Source organism: Coenobita brevimanus, chromosome 103 (assembly GCF_032717465.1).
Source record: "Coenobita brevimanus isolate Jiangsu-jjx chromosome 103, ASM3271746v2, whole genome shotgun sequence".
NCBI classification, from domain to species: Eukaryota; Metazoa; Arthropoda; class Malacostraca; order Decapoda; family Coenobitidae; genus Coenobita; species Coenobita brevimanus.
In genome coordinates this window covers 11,417,914-11,423,099 of record NC_137056.1, presented here as the reverse complement: position 1 = coordinate 11,423,099, position 5,186 = coordinate 11,417,914, and the positions used below count along the sequence as shown (strand labels likewise).

The window sequence follows — 5,186 nt, the reverse complement described above, 5'->3', positions numbered from 1 at the left end:
TGGAGTGACTTTGGATGTGTGTGTAGTCTGTGAACCAAGTGTAATCGGCCCGTGCAAGCCGACTGGGTGCAAGCATACTTTATAGTATGCGACACTGGTTCAACCACAGCACCCCTGACGTCCGCCAAGCAGTACGTGGCCAGGAGAACGCTCCCAAAGTTTTTTTTTTACCGTGGCGGGGCGCGAACCCTCTCTCTCCAGTGTACGAAAATTCACACTTTACCACTGTACCACAGATATCATCAAAAATTTTTACAGGTGAGTAGTAGGGATGAAAATCTCCTACGAGTACTGTTTTCAGTTTGTCTCTCTGTGTGTCTGTTAGCACGATTACTTTGCTACTAAATTATATAAGTGCAATAGGGATGAGAATCTCCTGCGAGTTCGAAACTGGTGAAAGAAGGTCAAGGTCATATACCAAACCGCGCTAGATATGTATCGACTCACGGCTGGTGTGACTGCCCCCTTGGGGGAGCCTCTAGTTTCCTAATGTAAGAAAACATTAAAACGCAACAACAGACGAAGACATGAAATCATTCACTTATATTAATTACTCACTTATGTATGAATGACTGTTCCCTGGGTTGATGCTTTGACTCAAACTTTAAATATATTCATTAATCTAGATATTATTACGTTCCAAGCCATTGCACTTCGAGAATAATGATTACACAAAAGCAGTCCCTTGCCCACCCATATCAACAACCTGACAACGAACCTGCTAGGAAGCCTCCTACCGTACTCTCGCAAGAACACAGGCCAAGGTTAAGGGGAGGGGCCAGAAGCGGGAGGGTGTATATAATAGCAGCTAACACCCACAAGGCACAACAGTCACTTGCAACTGACAGTCCAAGCACAGCGTAGGTCCAGACTCAACGTAGCAACCATGAAGATTGTGAGTATCTTTTGTAGCTCTTGATACTATAGACCACTAACCTCGCCAGTCGGTGAACGTACTGTTGTTATTCTTGCCACTTCTAGACCACTGCACAGCGTCATGTAGAGTCGATCTCGGGTCAGTATTATCATCAAACTTACTATCTTACCACTGCAGCACACCACATATTCGATCCTGGCAGACTAAGCCCCCCTCCCCCTTAAAATAAATGCACTGCTGAGAAACACTCGGTACCGTTTTCTTCTAAGCCACCCAGTATTACAGATTATTGTCCCTTGCTGCTGGAGAGGGACGCCTTCTTGCGGTGGCATCGAAATAAAGAGGGTCGTGGTTCCCTCTCCCCCATAAGAAGGATGGTGGGCTGCTGGGGAACGGCAACTCCAGCCAGCAGTCCATCGGTTCACGTCCAGATGAACCCAGGACCACAACTACCACCTTACCCTACCACTGCACAACAGCCATTAGTCCATAAATACGAGTTCGGGTCAACCATATCACAAGCTTACTACCTAACTACTGCACAACACCCCTTAGATTTGATTCTGATCAAGTTAAAGTCCTAATAAGGACTGACTTTCTCCTCCGCTGGTATGGTGTATATATATATATATATATATATATATATATATATATATATATATATATATATATATATATATATATATATATATATATAAATTAAGACTGAGAAGGGCGTGCGTCAGGGAGATACAATTTCACCAAAATTATTTACAGCATGCCTAGAAAGTATTTTCAGAAAGCTAGACTGGGAAAACAAAGGAGTGAACATTGATGGAGAAAAGCTAAACCATTTAAGATTCGCAGATGACCTTGTCCTAATCTCAGAAACAGCAGAGGCATTGCAAGAAATGTTAAATGACCTGAACAAAGAAAGTCAGAAAGTAGGACTGAAGATGAACCGAAGTAAAGCTAAAGTAATGTTTAATCCACAAACACCAAAGAGCGTCAACAGAATATGCGATGAAATTCTTGAAGAAGTTAAGGAGTACAACTACTTGGGACAAATACTGAAATTAACGAAAGATCATGATAGCGAAATTAAAAGACGCATTACAATTGGATGAAAAGCTTTCGGTAAATATAGAGATATTATGAAAAGTAGCTTGCCAGTTTGAAACGAAAAGTGTATAACGAATGTACAATATAATTCCAGCTATGACGTATGGTTGTGAGACCAGGAAACTAACAAAATCAATGGAAAATAAATTAATCCGTTCTCAGAAAGCACTGGAAAGGTCAATGCTGGGAATATCTTTAAGAGACTGGAAAAGATCAACTTGGGTGAGAGAGCAGACTAAAGTCAAAGATATTATAAAAGTTATAAAAGAACAGAATTGGAGGTTGGCAGGCCATATAGCAAGAATAACGGACAACCGATGGAGTAAAAGACTGACGGACTGGACACCAAGAGAATGTAAGCATAGCAGAAAAAGGCCAGACAGGAGATGGAGAGATGAGATAGAGAAATTTGCAGGGAAAACGTGGCAAAGATTGGCTCAGTCAAGGAATTCGCGGAAAAGGTTGGGGGAGGCCTTTGTTCAGCAGTGGACTAGTTATGGTTGATGATGATGATGATGCTATATATATATATATATATATATATATATATATATTTGTCTGGAGAGAGAGAGAGAGAGAGAGAGAGAGAGAGAGAGAGAGAGAGAGAGAGAGAGAGATTCGCCACTGCATAGATCTGGCCGTACATTTGCACTTTAAAAACCTTTAGAAACTACCACATAAACCTAACGTAACATATCAATTAAACCATACATTCATTTATTTAATCCCAGGTCAGTCAAAACAGTAATTCACTATACTCTTTCACTAACTTGGACTAAAATTGACGTCTCTCCCTTTGAATACTTAGCGGTTACAGAATATTAAACTGGTCATGAAGACGTGCGATGGAAAGGATGCAGAGTCATTATACTGTCTTTTTCTGTCACTGAGTTAGGTCAAATAAAAAAGGACAAGAATCTGGTCCTTGTTTAGGTGAAAGAGCTACCACTACACAGAACCCAAGTACCACGTAGAAGAGGAAGGCTTGGGACTGATGTCTATTAACTGTATACGGGCCACTACAAACAGTCAGACAATTTCTGTTGCCACTATCTCCCCATATAATACGACCTACAGGAACTGAAGTTACATCCAGATCCCTCATTGTAATAGCAGTGAGTAGGCACAGAGGGAAAGAAACTTTGTTCAAGACTCTGAGAGGCCCAAGAATCGAACTCGAGTTTGTGAGGTTGCAAGGTGGCTGTGTTATCCAATGCAACACCAGCTCCACAATTATTAGCTCCTGAGATAACTGACTCCCTTTCCCGCCCACAGATGGTCGTGGTGACTGTGCTGGTGAGGTAACAGCACTCAGATGGATAGACAGATAGATAGATAGATAGAAAGAGAAAGACTAACAGACAACAAATAGGTCTCCAACTAATGCTCTTTCCCAACCACTGATGTCGCTGCTCGTTGCTGCTGTTGGTGGTGAGCGGAATGGCAACATATAGACAGAATGGCAGATATACACAGAGAGACAGACAGATCTCAACTAATGCTGTTTCCCGTCCACAGACGTCACTGACAGAAATGTAGACCGATAAAGATCACATAGATACGCCCCAGCTAATGCACTTTCCTGCCCAATGATGTCACTGGCACTTGGTGTGTTTGTGATGGTGCTGGTGGGTGCTGTTCGTTGCAACACTAAAAGAGAGATAGTCTAATAGTACATGACAGATACAGACTAACAGAAAGATCAAGACAGATACAGACTAACAGAAGGATTAAGACAGATAGGTCCCCACTTAATGCATTCTCCCACCCACAGATGTCGCTGGTCTTTGGTGTGTTTTTGATGGTGATGATGGTGTTGGCTGGGGGTGTAGCGGCAGCACCCAACCCCAGACCCGCGGATAGGCCTAACCACAGACCCAGGCCCGACAACAGGCCAAGGCCCCAGGCCGGACTTCACTCATAACCCAAGACCCGTGGATATGCCATACTACAAACTCAGGCCCAGACCCAGACCTCAATTCACATAACTCTTTAATACATCTCGACCCACTTCACTTCCAACCTCAACTCTTTGGCAGCAACTGTAACTCTTCCGCAACTCATATGGCACATCCTTGACCCTCTGGAGGCAACAAACTCTTTGGGAACAGCCATGCAAAAATTAAGTAAAGGGGGTAAAAGCTGGACAGAAACTGCTGTATCTTCCCAATAAACACATTTGCAGGACGTGTGTACAATTATTCTTCCACAAAACAACTTATTACAGAACATGAAGGATAATTTCATTATGCAACATTAAGAATAATTCAATAAGCAACACTGTTGTCGGAGGCTTTATTCAGCTTAATAGACTTCTCGTACTGGAAAAGGATTTATTATCCCATCATCATGAAATCTCAGTTTAATAAAGTCATTCGGAGTTAGCAGGAGTAATAGATTCCCAACATTCCCAAGGAAATGCAGGATGGTCTCCATACATTTACATTAAACTGACATGGAAGCGGAAAGACTTCTGTGCAAATTGCCATGATGACTGATGACGATGCATGAACACAAGATTCCGAAATTATTATGTCTATGGTTTGAGCTTGCCCCCATAAAATTTTAGGTGGCTAAAATCGACAAAGGGAAAGTATACTCATGGAACAATTGTAGCAAGTTGAAACGAAATGGCAAGGAAATGAAGGAATAGAACCATTTTGAAGTGTAAAAAAAACAAACAATGAAACTAGACTAGCGAAACCGAACAAATACATAAGGGCTGCACTATAATATGTAGCATATAATGAATGGAGCCTCCAATGATTAATAACTAATCGCACTGTCTCGCATTTCATTGCACCATATTTCTCTCCCAACTATAGGTGGACACTCAGGTGAACGTCCAGTGTGTTCTTTGATGTATTATCAAGTGTTTATGTCGTCGAAATTCCCCACATGACGTAAAGGCCGCCTCCCTCTTAAAAACACCATTACTCTTCAATACGGAATATTTTCAAATTCACTCCTCACTAAACAACTAAAATGTGATTGAAACATGGATTGAAACACATCGCTCTTCAGAAAAATAAACACCAGCTTGAGGGTGTCTTCTCTGGTTTATTTCTGGCATCTCCATGTACAGAGGATGGAGATTCAAGAATGAAAGAGCAGTGTATGCGCGTGAGGTAGAGGGGGGGGGGGGAGAGGGAGGAAGAGGATTAGATGGAGGGATGAGGTGATTATATATATATATATATATATATAT

At 41.8% G+C, this 5,186-nt stretch overlaps 1 long non-coding RNA gene across 1 annotated transcript; it reads left to right on the top strand.

Annotated features, from left to right (window-relative positions):
* The first annotated feature begins 820 nt into the window (after positions 1-820).
* LOC145415619 (uncharacterized) lies at positions 821-4,163 on the top strand. The gene is made up of 2 exons (XR_013900113.1): positions 821-895; positions 3,753-4,163. It is a non-coding gene; the product is annotated as an uncharacterized LOC145415619 (long non-coding RNA).
* Positions 4,164-5,186: the final 1,023 nt, after the last annotated feature.